Source organism: Scyliorhinus canicula, chromosome 11 (assembly GCF_902713615.1).
Source record: "Scyliorhinus canicula chromosome 11, sScyCan1.1, whole genome shotgun sequence".
Lineage (NCBI taxonomy): Eukaryota > Metazoa > Chordata > Chondrichthyes > Carcharhiniformes > Scyliorhinidae > Scyliorhinus > Scyliorhinus canicula.
The window spans coordinates 4,987,566-5,004,560 of record NC_052156.1 but is presented as its reverse complement, the minus strand read 5'-3'; the positions used below and the strand labels follow the sequence as shown (position 1 = coordinate 5,004,560).

Here is a 16,995-nt window from a genome sequence, read left to right as displayed (position 1 = left end):
TGTACCAATTCAGCTAGGGAATATCCGACACCCCGTTGTTTTAGTTAATCTGCCCCACACAGCAGAACACATACTGGGCATTGATTTTATGAATGCCCACAGCCTGTCGTTCGACCCAGTCAATTTGGGTACAATCATCACACATGGCAAACGCGAGATCGAGTTCCAAAGAATTAACTCGATCGTCAAATTGCCCCTTCCCCAAAATGTTTCAGCCCTCTGGTCATTTTTAGGACTGGTTGGGTATTGTCGGAACCATATCGATGGTTTTGCGACAAAGGCAGCCCCACTTTCAGACCTCCTTAAGAAAGGAGCCCCTTGGGAATGGCTTCCGCAGCATACAGAGGCTGTGGAAGATTTAAAGAAAGCCCTTAGCGCAGCACCTGCACTACAAGTTCCAGACCCGCTCTCCCCCTATGCAATTGAGGTAGCAAGCACAGATCTGACCCTCTCAGCCGTGCTCCTTCAGGAACGGCACGAGCAGCTACGACCAGTGGCTTATGCCTCCAGACTGTTAGACCCAGTAGAGCAAGGATTTTCAGCCTGCGAAAGGCACCTGCTCGCGGTATTCTGGGCAGTGCAGTACTTTTCGTACATTACCGGACTACACCCCATAACGATTCTGACCGAACACACCCCCACACAGCTTCTATTGGATGGACGACTGAAGGACGGTTCAGTTAGCCAGATTAGAGCAGCTAGGTGGACCCTTCTTTTACAGGGACGGGGCATCACAGTGAAACGGACTAAGACACACACCTTCTTAGCAGACAAGCGCCAATACCCAGGACAACTTCATGATTGCGAAATAGTAGTCCCCTCCACAACACAGGACCCTTCATTGCAAAGACGCCCCCCAGGAAGATAGGAAGTTCAACTCAAAGCCCCCAGCACACAGACACGTGTGCCCCCTTGAAGATTTATGTGGATGGTTCATCCACTGTTTTAAATGGTGAGCGCATTACAGGATGCGGCATCTATGTAGAGGATGCGCAGGGACGCGCATTAGAAGAGATATCGTTAAAGTTACCCGGTCACTTAGGCGCGCAGGCAGCAGAGCTCGCGGCCATAGCTTACATAGTGGACCACCCAGATTCGTTCCCCAGCCCAGCAGATATATATTCTGATAGTCTATATACCTGCAACAGTTTAACAGATTTTCTACCCCTGTGGAAGACAAGAGGTTTTGTCTCCGCAGACGGGAAGCCCCTTCCATCAGCCCCATTGCTCCGCCATATCCTAGAACAGGCAAAGGATAGGACTTATGGCATCATTAAAGTGAGAAGTCATCATCGGTCATCCCCCCCTGGAAATGTGAAAGCCGACGCACTGGCAAAAGCAGGTTCCAGGCACGGACATTTTTGGACACCCCCAGCTAGCGCACCAGCTAGCGCCCCTGTGAGTTCAGTTCAGGTCTCACAGACAGACATTGAGGACCTAGTACAGGCACAAAAACAGGACAGCAATCTCAGGGAGATTAGTAGAGGAAAGTTTTTGGCCCCGTACGGCAAGTTGAAACACGCTCTGACCACACACGAGGGTGAGGTTATCAAAGGTAAATTGTATGTGGTTCCTGAGAAAGACAGAAATCAAATGATTGCCTTATTCCATGACAGTCATTGACATCAAGGGATAGACCCCACCACAGCCCACCTGAGACAGCTCTGTTGGTGGCCCAATTTGAGAGAGGATGTAACGCATTACATCGAAAATTGTTTGATTTGTGCTCAGAATAACCCGGCGAGGTATTCGAAGAAGGCACAGCTCAGTCACACTCGCCCCGTTAATGGCCTGGACAAACCTCCAGATCGACTTCATAGGTCCGTTGCCCCCTTGCAGGAATGGCTATAAATACGTACTGGTGGTCATTGATACGTTCACGAAATGGGTAGAGGCATTCCCATCTTGAACAAACACAGCCAAAACGACCGCAAAGATCCTGACCCACCGCATCTTTACTAGATGGGGACTCCCCAGAAGTATTGAGTCGGACCAGGCATTCCACACCCTTACTACTCTCTGAGTAAAGAACCTACCTCTGACATCTGTCCTATATCTATCTCCCCTCAATTTAAAGCTATGTCCCCTCGTGCTAGCATCACCATCCGAGGAAAAAGGTTACTGTGAAAAGCCCCTAGTCGCCACATTCCAGCGCCTGTTCGGGAATTGAACCCGCGCTACTGGCCTTGTTCTGCGTTACAAGCCAGCTGTTTATCCCACTGTGCCAGTCAGGAACTCAAGGAGAGGAGTGGTAAAGATGGGGATGGGTTAGAGAGGGAAATCTCTGCATTCACCGTGCCCCCCAACCGTACCGTATCCAGACGATTTTTCTCCGGATTGCATAGAACAGGGTCCTCCCGGGGAATCCAGGCCACTCCGGGAGGGTTGGCAACCAGACTCACCGTGACCCCTCCCCCAATCCGGAAGAGGGACTCGGAATTCGGCGGGCGCTAGGACCCGGCGGCCGACTCCGGAAGACAAGGGGGCGGGCCTGCGTGGTGGCGTCAGACGCAGTGACGCACCCTCCGGCTGATAAACCTCGAGTGGGAGTCGCAGCTTCGCCAGCGACAGGAAGGAACCGGGAGAGAGAGACAGGCAGGTGCGGAGGCCGCCGCGATATCAAACCCCCTCAACTACCCGCCCGCTTCAGGTCAGTCCGGCCGCGGAGGAAGCGGCTCCGCCCGCTCTCTGCCTTGGAGCTGATGCGGCCCTTCGGGCGCCGGGCCCAGCGGGAGGCCCGGTTGGGAGAGGCGGCGCCTCCCTAACGGCTGCCGCTCGCGCTTCGCTGCCGGGCAACCGGGCCCCTGGCAACCGTCCCCGGGCGGCGCACCGCGGGGCCCTGGCAACCGTCCCCGGGTCCCTGGCAACCGTACGCGGGGCTCGGGAGTGAGTGACAGGCGCTGGCGGCCCCGGGCCCAGCCTGAGCTGCAACATCTGGGCTGCTGGATCCAGTATTGATGAGTTTCCCGTCCCGGGGGTGGGGATCCCGGTCCCACCCTCTCGTCCCCCCGGGGCTGGGGGCCCTCCCGATCTCTTTCCCCCCGTGACAGTCATTCAGCTCCAAACAAAAAGTCCGAAAGACTGCCAGTCGCTGCGTTTGCTGCCAACTCTTTTCCAATCTTTACTGCGTTTGCAATCCGCAGCCTTCAAATTTTCACCACTTCACTGCCTTTGAGGATTTTTAATGTAGTTCTGAGATCTCTCTTTGATTTGAGTTATTGACAGATCAGTGCATCTGTGGAGCCAGTGGTAACTTTTAAACTGCCCCAGAGCCTTTCTCTGGGCTTCAGGGTGACTAAGCTCAATTTATTTACTTTGCCTTTTCTGTTATAAAGATTTGCGAACACATATTTCCTTGTTTATGCGGAAGTATAACGCATCTGGCTAGTGTGCAGTGTTTTTTGAGACTTGTTGAGGTTTTTTTTTTAAGTGTGCAAAACTGAAAGTGAAATTTGAATTCGCTTCCTATCAACCAGGCGGAGGATTTATGATCCTTTTTTATTGGGAGTCCAGTTTTGCTTTTATTTACTGTCGTTTACTTTTGTGTGATGAGTGTACATTGCCTGTTTACTGGGTGTTGACTGGCTTTGTATCCAGGCTGGAAGTAGAACAGCTAAAGGAACCAACTGGGGCCTACTTTGTGGTTAGATGGGATTCGGGTTGTAGTCTCTGTCCAATTGGAAGAGACGGGGGGGGGGGGGGGGGGGGGGTTCTGCTGTGTAAATAAGATTGTGATGCTGCTTGGCACTGGATGCCTGAGACCTGCTCCTCGTGATCTGTGCAGCTGATAAAACACATGACTTATCATTACACAGTAACAGGATTTGGACGCTGGATTCGTACGTTACCAAGGGTGTTTCCTTGTTAGGATACTTTTTGTTTTTGGGTATGGGGTGATGCCACAGACTGATGACCCAGTCACATTACTGTTAGCTATCCTGCAGTGAGGCTGTTTGGTGTGTTAGACTTCTCTATTCCTGATGGCTTGTTTTTATTTGTAGTGTTTTCAAAATATGCTTAGATTTTTTTGGCATAAAAATGTCATAGTATTGGGACTGCTTCCATATAAAAGGTACAGATGTACACGTTTATGTTACAGCTTGAGGTTTGCACTACTCTTGAGACTTGCAGTAGAATAGTGCTATATTTTCCATATTCATGAAAAAGCGCAAGGGGTTCCCCCTGGTTGGATGAGTCTAGAACTAGGGAACTGTATTGGGAAGTGGTTGATTGTTGAATACCATGCTTCTGGAATTTTCTACCTGAGCAGTGGATGCTCAGTCGCTGAGTTTAATAAAAAAAAAACTTTTCATATATTCATTTGGGCATGAGGGGAAGCAGGAAGTAAATTTTGTGGGTGGTCAGCCAAGAGACTGAATAACTTCTGGCTTGTGGGGTTTTGGATAGCAACTCACTTCGGGAGTAAAGTATTTTGCACTCCTGTGGAGTATTGATTGTGGCTTGCTGAAACTTGGCAATTTATTATGTCATTGGGATTCCAATAATATGAATTGTGGAGTGGAAGCAGCTGTAGGTGAGAATTAAGTGCTGTGTAGTGTATTTTAGTACTGCTGTCAATAACTCATGTCACTTAGTACCTAGTGTGATTTCAGCTGAGCATTAATGGAAGCTGAGGTCCTGACTTTATTTCCTTGTAGAGGTGTTGTAACAAGGATGCAAATTTATCGGTGTGGCCCAATCTACCTAACCTGCGCATCATTGGGTTGTGGGGGTGAAACCCATGGGGACAGAATGTGCAAACTCCACATGGACAGTGACCCAGGCCAGGATTCAAACCTGTGTCCTTGGTGCTGCAGTCCCAGTGCAAGCCACTGTGCCACCATACTGCCTTTGGGTACTTGTCTTGCTCACTACCTGTTCACAGGAGCGAGGACAGCAATTTTGCAGAGGGGGGTTGAAACATCCTTCTGTGTCAAGCCAGCTGTTAACTTAGCTGCTGACCAGTTGCCTTCTCTTTCTCCCCCCCCCCCCCCCCCATATGAAACTGTTGTAGATGGACAGTGGCATGCAGTAATGCCACCCAATTCAGGGATGGCTGCATCTTTTGATGTGAATAATGCACATTGCTCAATTTTGAAGTGCAATGATAGATGTTGCCACATGGCATTCTGACTCCTTGGTGGTAGCTTGCCTTGCCTTTTTATGAAACTGCTGGCAGTTCAATCTCCCTCATAACTCCTGTTTCCTCTCCAGTTCTCCCAGTTTTGGTAGTGGATTTGCTGCAGGTTTGTGCTTCATGTCTCACTCCACAGACTAGATAATCCAGACTGACTTCAGTGCTGTACTTGAGTAAGGAACTGTTTCTCAATGTGGTGCTAAACTGCAGCCTTATCTGCTGTTGAGTGAACAAATAATTAATACTACTTTGGGGAAGAGCAGAAGAAATTTAATGTCTTAAATATTGTTGATGCCAAGGTGTTTTTTTAAGCACCCTGGGATATCCTGCGATCATAAGGCATTGTATAAATATGAAGTCTGTCTTTAAATGTTTGCCAGTGGCAACGTTTATTTGACTTGTGTTTTGGTCAGTAATTGGCCATTAGCTGCAAGTTTTGAAGTTTATTTGTGGGTGTTTGGCCAGCATTTATTGCCCATCCCTAGTGAAGGTGGGGGTGGTTGTCTTGAACCACTGCAGTCCTTCAGGTGTAGGTACTGTGCTGTTAGGGAGTGAATTCCAGGATTTTGTCCCAGTGACAGCAAAGTAACAGCAATAGTCAGGTGAGTGACTTGGTAGGGAGTGAAGTTCCCAGGTATCTGCTGTTCTTGTCCTCTTAGATGGTAGTGGCCGTGGGTTTGGAAGGTGATGTCCAAGCAACCTTGATGAGTTACTGCAGTGCATCTTGGAGGTGGTACACACAGCTGCCCCTGTTTGTCGGTATGGAGGGTTTGAATCATAGAATTCGTAGATTTTACAGTGCAGAAGGAGGCCATTTGGCCCATTGAGTCTGCACCAGCCCTTAGAAAGAGCAACCCACTCAAGCCCACTCTATCCCTGCAACCCAGCAACCCCCACTTAACCTTTTTGGACACTTGAGGGCAATTTAGCACAGCCAATCCACCTAACCCGCACATCTTTGGACTATGGGAGGAAACCGTAGCACCCGGAGGAAACCCACGCACACACGGGTAGAACGTCCAGACTGCAGTGACCCAGTCGGGAATCGAACCTGGGACCCTGGAGCTCTGAAGCAATTGCGCTAACCACTATGCTACTGTGCTGCCCTAATGTTTGTGGAGTCAAGCGGGCTGCTTTGTTCTTGATGGTGTCGAGCTTCTTGTGTTATTGGAGCTGCACTCATCCAGGCAAGTGGAGTGTTCCATCACACTCCTGACTTTAAATTTAAAATTTAGAGTACCCAATTCATTTTTTTCAATTTAATGGGCAATTTAGAGTGACCAATCCACCTATCCTGCACATTTTGGGTTGTGGGGGTGAAACCCACACAAATACGGAGAATGTGCAAACTCCACATGCACAGTGACCCAGAGCTGAGATCGAACCTGGGACCTTGGTGCTGTGAGGCAGCTGTGCTGACCCACTGCCACCATGCTGCCCGAACACACCTGACCTGTAGATAAGTGAAAGGTTTTGGGGAGTCAGGAGGCAAGTTATTAGTCATTGGACACCTAGCCTTTGACCTGCCCTGGTAACCACAGTATTAATGTTCAAAAATCCAGGTAGTACAGTATCATGGTGTCACCACAACAGGTAGTCGAATCATGTTACCATGACACACAGTTGTGCTTCAACATAACAGAATCCCTGGGATCTTTGATTATGCTGCCCACTCTCCCAAGGCAGCGGAAGGTATAGATTGTCAATGGATGGGAGGCAGGTTTGTGTGATGGACTGGGCTGTGTTCACGACTCAAGTTTCTTGTGGTCTTGGGCTGAGCAGTTGCCATACCAGGCTGTGATGCAGCCAAATAGGATGCTTTCTATGGTGCATCTGAAGAGTTGGTGTGGACATGCTGAATTTCCTGAGTAAGTAAAGGTGCTTTCTTGGTGATAGTGTCAATGTGGGTGGACCAGGACAGATTTTCAGTGAGTTTTGGAGATTTTTAGGAATTTGAAGCTGTGGTTTCCTCCCACAACCTGCATATCTTTAGACTAAGTGGATAGGGGCTAAATTGCCCCTTTAGTGTCCAAAAGGAGAGGTGGGGTTATGGGGTTGGAGCGTAGGTCGACGTACCCTTTTGGTGGGGTTATGGGGTTGGAGTGTAGGTTGAAGTAGGGTACTCTTTTTTTTTTTTTCTTCTTCGGTTCAGACTCCTTCTGCACCATAAAGATTCTGTTTCTATTATGTTCACAGATATCAAAACTAACATGTATCAATCTTTCGATAATTTGACCAGGTTAAAATCCTTGCTCCCATTCCGTGTCCTGGGAATTAATTGAAGAGTGAGTATGAAGTGGTGCAGTGCTCACATCATTATGATGCTTCTGCATTCTAGTACAGTGATAAAACTAGATGGGATTGAGTATCTTACATTGAGGATGTTGAGATTGCCTGTAGCAAGTACAGACATGTTCTCAGTCAGGTGTTGCTGAGAGTTGGTCAGTATTTGTTTAAGGACATGTTTCAGCTGCTCCCCTGAATTTGATGCAGAACCCAAACTATATAGGCCATCAGCTGCTCTGGCTGCTGTCAATTTGATATCATTTATTTCACAGACAGCTTTAACTTGGTAGTTTTGAAGGTCTTCATTGTGTGTCAGCATTTTCCATTTATTACAGCCCTGTACAATGTGCACCCTTAACAGACTCTGAGGCTAAACTGTCCTGATTATTGTTGCATATAAGCAGCCTCTGGTTAACCCCAAATCCTCTTGTTGGGAAAGAGGTTTCACAGCATTGCATTCAATTAGACCCTTTGATATTTATGTTGTCCACATTGTGTTGCTTTTACTTGAATAATGACCAGTGAATTATACATGAATCAGGGAGGTAGGGATTATGTTATGTTGAAGCACAACTGTGTGTCATGGTAACATGATTCTACTATCTGTTGTGGTAACACCATGATACTACCTGGATTTTTGAACATTAATACTGTGGTTACCAGGGCAGGTCAAAGGCTAGGAATCCAATGACTTAATAACTTGCCTCCTGACTCCCCAAAGCCTTTCAATTATCTACAGGTCAGGAGTGTTAGGGCAGCATGGTGGCACAGTGGGTCAGCACAGCTGCCTCACAGCACCAAGGTCCCAGGTTCGATCTCAGCTCTGGGTCACTGTCCATGTGGAGTTTGCACATTCTCCGTGTTTGTCACCCCCACAACCCAAAATGTGCAGGATAGGTGGATTGGTCACACTAAATTGCCCATTAAATTGAAAAAAATAAATTGAGTACTCTAATTTAAAGTCAGGAGTGTGATGGAATACTCTCTCTTGCCTAGATGAATGCAGCTCCAATGTGCTGCTGCTGAGGCCACAGCAGGGCTGCATGGATTGATTTTGAGATGCCGAATGAGGTGGGGGTAATGTGCAGGAACAGAAATGGATAGGAGGGACAAATTTCTGAACCATTTAAAAAAAAAAGAAAAATATGGGACTTGGTGACTAGTACAAAAGCAAGACCGTTTGATGTCCAATGCTGTGACTGCAGTACATTTACTGGAATGATATAGGCTGTGTCCGCAGTATACTTACTAGAATTATACAGTTTGTAGTATTTGAGCAAAGGGGGAGATTTAGGAGGTGAAGAAATGTTTAAGTTACTGTTTTCACTTGCAGGACAGTAATCAAAGGAGACGCATTTTAGTATTTGGCAAAATGACCTGAGGGATGAGATTTAAGTGAGTTTGAGCTGAAATGTACAGCCTCCATGTTGGAAGCCAAATTGGATATATACTTGATGAGACATTTGCAGGGTTATTGGGTGAGGGGCAGTGGTAAGTGGCACAATGAGCCAAATTACTGTGCCCTCTTGATTCCATAAACCTCATGAATGGAGGTTCTGAATTGTCATGCTTTTAAAGAAATTATTTGGGATGAGTCACCTACTGACACATCTGAAATGGATGTAAATGAGTTGGAAACTTGCGAGGGGCGAGTATCCCACTAGTGCATCCTATTGTGGATAATTGTAAATTGGTGTTTTGTTCCAGACATTGCAAGTAGCAGCTTGTTGCCTGCCATACTGAAATCTGCAGGCAGGTTGCCTTGAACTGTTAAAATGATGCTGCCCTCATTGTGTATAGTGAGCATGAGCTTGTGTATAGTGAGCATGAACTTGGTTATGTAGCTAAATTGGGCTTTGAGGCTCACACTTCTAGCTAAGCTTCATGGAGCAAATGAGGAATTTTTGCTCATGATCTATTAAAAGAAAATAAAAAAAATTTAGAGTACCCAATTCATTTCGTCCAATTAAGGGGCAATTTAGCATGGCCAATCCACCTATCCTGCACATCTTTGGGTTGTGGGGGCGGAACCCACAATGGGAGAATGTGCAAACTCCACACGGACAGTGACCCAGAGCCGGGATTGAACCTGGGGCTGCGCCACTGTGCTGCCCCTATGGTCTCATTTTTAATATCTGCAAATTGTTCTTTGTTAAGACTTTTTATTGCAGCCAATGATATACTGAACATTGCTGGAAACTCCCATCATTCCCATCACCTGTAGACTCTACCTTCACACTTATCTCTGCCTATAAACATCAGTTTGTGGAGGACACAAACTGCTTGTATGGTTCAGGATTCCTCATTCCAAGTATGCTCGTTATGCTTTTCCTTAATTACTCTGTTTTAATAACCTTTGCTCTAGTGTCGCCAGGTATCTTTCTGATACCACCACGAGGTTCAAAGCCAAGTACTGATCAATAACTCAATACACCAGTTAGTAAGTTTGAAATCAATACACATTTATTATACAGAGTCAATCACTACTCATGCATAAAACTCTACTTACTAAACTATTACTAAAAGCCTATAAAGCTTTGAATGGTCCACCAGGTCAGAGGAACAATGGCCTTTGTCCGGTTCTGATTCTGTTGGCTTTGAGCTGGTACGGAATAGTAGCTAGGAGTGTCTATCTCCTAGCGTGCATTGATCTGAGACTCACTTGGTTGATGCAGCTGCTAGGCAGGTCTCTCCTCATTGACAGCCAAGGCCAAGAAGAACGAACTGAACTTGGGGACGCTATCTTATAGGTCCCAGGGGTTTCGCGCCCTTTTGGGCGGACCCCGGACTTGGTCCCAATTAATTGGACCATGTCTCAATCGTTCTCATCGATTTTCTCCAATACCGGAGTTGTTCCCTGATTGTTGGGTGGGCCCTATGTGTTCGCTGGCCTGCCTTTGTTCTAGCTCCCACTGGCGCCGGGGAGTCTGTCTTGGTCCCGATCGTTTCAATATTTCTGATTGTCCCTGGAGATCGCTCATTAATATGTTAATGGCTATTGGTTTCGGTTTTGTCTGGGTTCTGCAAATCTTAATACACAGGAAACTTTGCACCTGCTTGTGTGCTTTGTAGTTGTCCAATTTTCCCTACACTCCTTATGAGTGTCCATTTTGAAATCTGGACGTGGCCACCCCAGGTGGCTACAGTAGCATGGGGAGTTGCTGAATCTGACCCAAGCTGTAAGGTGCCTTGAGGATATTGACCAGTATGAGAAATGGGTAGAATTGGTTTTGGTCTTGAACAGGTCACTACTTGGATGAAATTGTTGCCTGTGAACTGTTCAGCCTAAATTGGGTACAGATAATTCCTGTTGGCTGAGTCTTTCATTATCCAGAGTGGAACTTGCGGGTGGTGTCTAATGATGACTGAAACCATTGTCGATTGTTGTAAACCCCCCCCCCCCCCCCCCCCCCCCCGTCTGTATGGTTCTCACCCCCACAACCCAATGTGCAGGGTAGGTGGATTGGTCATATCATTGCCCCTGAATTCGGTACTATAATTTTTTTTAAAAAAGGATCATGAGTGATCTGATATATGTTGGGTGGCACAGTGGTTAGCACTGTTGCTTCACAGCACCAGGGGCCCAGGTTCAATCCCAGCTTGGCTCTGTCTGTGCAGACTCTGCACGTTCTCCGTGTCTGCATAGGTTTCCTCCAGATGCTCCGGTTTCCTGCCAGAAAGTCCTGTAAGACATGCTTGTTGGGTGAACTGGACATTCTGAATTCTCCTTTAGTATACTTGAACAGGTGCCAGAGTGTGGTGACTAGGTGATTTTCTCAGTACCTTCATTGCAGTGTTAATGTAAGCCTACTTGTGATATTAATGATGAACAATGAGCACCCCATTCTTTTGTCCAATTAAGGGCAATTTAGCATCGCCAATCCACCTACCTTGCACATCTTTGGATTGCAGGGGTTGAGACCCGTGCAATCTCCACTGACAGTGACCTGGGACTGGGATCTAATCTGAGTCCTTGGCACAATCAACTCTCTTTCCACCTTGCCCCCATAACCTTGACTCCCTTATTGATTTTTAAAAACTGTCTGTCTATCTGAGCCACAAACACCCCTCTGTTATAAAAGTCCACAGTCTCACTACACTCAGAAGAAATTCTTCCTGATCTGTTTCCAAGATCTTTGAAATTGACATGCTGGGAGGGTCATTGGAGGGGACGACATTTACAACTGACCAGCTCTTTGAAACTAAAATGCTGAAACCCTGGGCAACTGCCCATGTGGAGCATGCATACCCCCCACATCCATGTAGGGCCCCTGGGTGCTGTGCCCCCATCGCAGGCCAGGTGGACTGACCACATCAAACTTGTCCAAGGACATGTAGGGCAGGTTCAGGGGTGCAGTGGGCAGGGGAACTATCCAGGTAATATTCCCCCAGAGGGTTGATATAGATCTGATGTGCCAAGCAGCCTCCCCAGCACTGCAGAAGGGTAGCACTGGCAGTGGTAAGTGCTGCTCTGCCAGTGACCTGAGCCTGGCCCCAGGCAACTTGCCTGTACAGATCCCACATGCTTCCATGTGGACCCCATCAGGCATGCTTCCCTTCCCCCTCTCCCAAGAATTCCATTAAAATTACCAATATGCCATTGTTTTTCACTTATCATGGCCTCCCATTATCTTTGTGCCTCCCATTATCTTTGTATCTCCTCCAGCCGCACCACCTCAGATCTGCATACTTCGAATTGCTGCCTCACTCCTCCATTGGCTGGGTCATCAGCTGCAAAGGCCGTAAGCTCTGGAACTCTTAAACGTTCTCCTGTAATCTACCTCTTTTTGATCAATGTTCTATCCATCCTAATGTATCATGTGGCTTGGTGTCAGAATTATCTGTTTCACAGGAATAGTTTGTTAAACAGTGCTATATAAATACGGATTGGAGTCCCATCTTGCACTGATCCTGTGGTCACCTACTAATCTCTGAAATGACAATTTCATTTTACTTTCCCTAAATTAGCTCGTGTCCTATTGCAGTTTTCTTATGGACCCAGCACCAACTGCTCCTGAACCTTGATGAAATCTCAAATGTTTCAAGCATTTTATTGTTCTGTTACTTTCTCAACTTTAGTTAATTAGTTGATCCTTGCCATATTCCTGCCATAGATGAACCTTCCTTGGATTGTTCATCTTTTCATTTAAAGTAATTCTACATTATTGGCAGCTGACATGGTTCCCTGGTCCACAAGTGTATTAATATTTTTTTAGTAAATGTTGAGTACCCAATTTTTTTCCATTTAAGGGGCAATTTAGCATGGCGAATTCATCTAACCACATCTTTGGGTTGTGGGGGTGAAACCCACGCAAACATGGGGAGAATGTGCAAACTCCACACGGGCTGGGATTCTATCCTGGGCCCTCAATGCCGCAGTCCCAATTCTAACGGCCACCCTGTGTTAATATTTTGTGGTTAGGTGGGTATTGCTGGCAAGATTAGTATTTGTTGCCTCGTAGTCTTGTTGCTGAGAGCTGTGGGTCTAGAGTTGCATGTAGGTCCGACCAATTTTAAGGATGGCCAATTCTCTAAAGGGCATAAAGTGAACCAGATGTCAGTGATTTCATGGTCACCATTATTTTCCAGATTTATTCATTTACTTTGTAATCCACCTGCTCCTATGTCACGTGGGATTTGAACCCATGTCACGAGTGCCTGGACCTCTGGATTTACTAATCCTGCCTAGATTTAGACATTACCACTACACACTTTGTCTCTCCTCCCCTGTCCTTAATAATAATCTTTCTTAGTGTCACAAGTAGGCTTACAGTAACACTGCAATGAAGTTACTGAGTTAAAATATTGTGAATATAGAAGTTTGTTATTGTTCAATGTTGCAGCCAGAGCTGAAGGATGGCAACAATTTTTAGAGATTGTATTTAGTCCTAGCTAAGCAGGTCATGAAGCTAACTGGAATGCAGATGATGTAATTAGAGGCAAGAGTCGCTGCATACGTTTTTCCCCAAATGCTGATCTGCTCTGAAAGGATCTCAGTGGATTTTTAAAAATCCTATGGCGGTGGAGTTGTCCCAGTCACTATTTATTTCACTGACCACATTCCTGTTTGTGGGAACTTGGCTGTGGTTTCCTGCACTCAACAGTGACTAAAATATTTCAAAGCTAGAGTCATGGAAGGTGCTATGAGCATCTTCACTAACTTGTAAACGAGCTAAGTGTCATGATGCTGTCTGACAACGGGTAAACACTGCTGTGCTCCAACTGTCCTTGTCAATAATTTTACTATTCAGCAACCTTGAATCAAAGCAGATGCTGAGTTTGGATTATACATCTCCCTGAATGAAGTTGTAAGAGTCCTTCTGGGCTCCACTAACTAGACACAGACCAGGAACTGTGAATCACTATTGTTATAACACAGGAGGCCAGCCCTTTAACCTAACATCTGACTGCTGCTTCTCCATAGAAGCAACTTGCCTGATGCCACTCTCCACCTCCATAGCCCTGCACATTCTTCAACGGGATTGAAATGTAAACAGTTTTTGACCGAAGAAAAAGTTAATGTAGGGAGTAATTCCCAAAAAGAGTCTTGCAGATTTTCCTGACTGACAGATTTATGATTTTAACAACAATTCTGACCATCTCCATTTGTTCACTTTCTCCAAGTGTCACAATTGTAAATTAATCTTTTCAAAGGGGCTCATCTGGTGGGTTGATGGTTGCTCATAGTTGGTGGGGAGCGGGGTGTCAAATGTCACTGGACAAGTAATCAAGAGACTCTGAAATGCTCTGGGGATATGGGTCTGAATCTCAACACAGCAGATGGTGAAATTTGAATCCAAATAATCTGGAATTAGATGTCTGGTTTGTCGATTGTAGTTTAAGGATAAGGAAGTCTGGTCTGGCCTACAGGTGATTCCAGACCACAGCAAGGTGGCTGACTCTGAAATGGCATGGCAAAGGGCAATTGGGAATGGACAATAAATGCTGGCTGAGCAAGTGACATCCACATCCCCCAAACAAATATTTAAGTAAAGTTTAAAAATCCTAGCTGGAGAGGTTGTGGAGTCTATTGGAAGGATGGAATGACACTGGATGGAGTGGATGAAATGATGACAAATAAAAGCTGTGGGGAAAATAATTATTGATAGCATTTGTGAAATCTGGATGAGTTAGCATACAACAATGTGCATACAACAATGTGCAAGACCCAAGATCAAATCCAGTGGGGCATGCTACAGCACAAGCTTCAGCTCGGCTGACACTTTAATCCAGAACAAAGGCTTTGTCATAGAACATGCTTAGTAGAAAGTTTATCAATGATGCTGAAATTGCATGCAAAATTCTAAGTGTTCATTCATCCTGTGAGTCTGTTGGATGCAAGCTACCTTTCAGCTCAACGCAGTCCCAATTAGACTTTTTTCTAAATTCAATGATAAACAAGAGAGGTTAGATTTTTGCTGTCTAGATTTGTTTTCATAAGAGCATTGCTGCTTTTCCAGAATTAATTTGAAGCCTTTGAAAGAATGACTAGGAATTCTGTTTAGAAATACTACATCAAACTAATTTAACTACAGGGCAGCACGGTGGCCTAGTGGTTAGCACAACCGCTTCACGGCGCTGAGGTCCCAGGTTCGATCCCGGCTCTGGGTCACTGTCCGTGTGGAGTTTGCACATTCTCCCCGTGTCTGCGTGGGTTTCGCCCCCACAACCCAAAAATGTGCAGGCTAGGTGGATTGGACACGCTAAAATGCCCCTTAATTGGAAAAAATAATTGGGTAAATCTAAATTTTAAAAAAAAAAACTAATTTAACTACAAATATTCAGGTCTTTGCTGGTAACCAGTCTTAAATCACATGACCCATTCAGCATCCTTAGCTTTTAGATTATCCGAAGCACGTGGAAGCTTTCAAAGGCCCTCAGAATTGTATATCCCCCCCGCCCATACTTGGAATTCACTTCCATTTATGATTAATTGAGGCTGAGTAAATTGGGCTTGTATTCTCTGCAGTTTAGAAAAATGAGGCAATCTCCTAGAAACATACAAACTTTTGGATGGGCTTGAGGGAATTTAAAACGAGTCTCCAGAAAAGGAGTGGCTTGTGTCTCGGGGAATTGATACGATCATGCCATGTGTCCAAGATCAGCCATGGTCCTATTCGCTAGGCCATGTAGTCTTATTTGTTATGAATAGTGGTTTAGCACGTGGTGCAGTGGATAGCACTGGGACTCTGCCGCTGAGGACCTGGGTTCGAGTCCCAACCCTGGGTCACTGTCCGTGTGGAGTTTGCACATTCTCCCCATGTCTGTGTGGGTTTCATCCCCACAGCCCAAAGATGTGTATGTTAGGTGGATTGGTCACGCTAAATTGCCCCTTAATTGGGGGAAAAAATAATTGGGTATTCAAATTTATAAACAATAAATAGTGCTTCTGTAGTTTCAACTTCTTGCATCAAAGCACAACAAAAAATACCCTCTTCAAGCCAATTGGGATTCAACTGCCTGTTAATTTTGGGTCATGTCTGCAGTGCAGTTGCCTCAGTCCTTTTTATTTTACAAGAATGAGAAGGGTGCCTTGGACACTGCTGCAAAACAAGTGCTGATATGTTTCAATGGAAGGTGCCCATCTCTACTTTGGATAGTCTATAGTCATGGCATCTCCTGGTGTTCATGGAAGACGGGGTCTGTTTTCTGTATATGGGACTGATACCAACAAACATCACACAAATGTTTTCCATAATATTCCTGAGAATTGCCTTGGAGGTACTGTATGACCAAAACAAAAGTTGAGATCCAGTATGGTTCTTCCTCCATAGCTTACAGGAACATAGTTCCTTAAGAGGCTGTTTACATATTTTATCTTGGTCCTAAAAGTCAAAATGGATAACTCCTTGCTAAAACATTGTAGGTCATGAACTATTTGCCTAAAGGAGAGATCTGGTGAAAATTCAGGATATAGGGGCCTGCAGCCTAAAGAGCCACTAGTTTAAGCTTGTGTTCATGGCATAAATATGGGTCTAATTTAAAGACACCACCTTGGGTGGCTTTAATTCTGCTTCAAGATCCAAACTCCATGGATGAAGCAAATCTCAGCTCATTCATAATGTCATTCAATATGGATGTCATTGGCAAACTGGCAGATGAGGAGAGAGTGCAGACTCCACAGCAACAGTGGCCTGGAGCCAGGATAAAACTAGTCCTTGGTGACATGTGGCAGCAGTGCTAAACACTGTGCTGTCAGTTTGGGTAAGTCTCGTACTTCCCCAGCAGTCAGCAAGCAATAGAGGAGCAGATATGTGGACAATTCACTTGAGGTGTTATAAAAATGGTGATTTGCACTTCCCAACAGGGCTTAGAGGGGGCTGATTTCTTGATGTATTCAGATGTCAATATGTAGATGGTCCAACAAGGTGTACTGCTGGTTCTAATTCTGGGAAACAAATCTGGGCAGGTTTCCAAAGTGACAAAAGAGGAACATTTTTGTGCTTGGAAAAAGCAAAATGTGGTCTGCAAAATTGGATTGTGGAAGGTAGATTTTATTAGAATAAGGCAGGATCTGGCCATTACTATGGAGTGAAATGTAGGAGCCAACAAACTCCATGAACCCTCGTGTC

The 16,995-nt window shown here is 45.7% G+C and overlaps 1 protein-coding gene across 3 annotated transcripts in view; it reads left to right on the top strand.

The window, feature by feature from the left end:
* Nucleotides 1-2,482: 2,482 nt before the first annotated feature.
* rab7a (RAB7a, member RAS oncogene family) overlaps nucleotides 2,483-16,995 on the top strand; it is a 43,332-nt gene continuing 28,819 nt past the window's right edge. The window contains exon 1 of one of the 3 annotated variants that reach the window (XM_038812137.1): nucleotides 2,483-2,599. The gene's annotated coding sequence lies outside the window, so the exon portion shown is untranslated. Of the gene's footprint in view, nucleotides 2,651-16,995 lie in introns of all 3 variants that reach the window. The other 2 variants (XM_038812136.1, XM_038812138.1) reach the window with 2 other exon arrangements.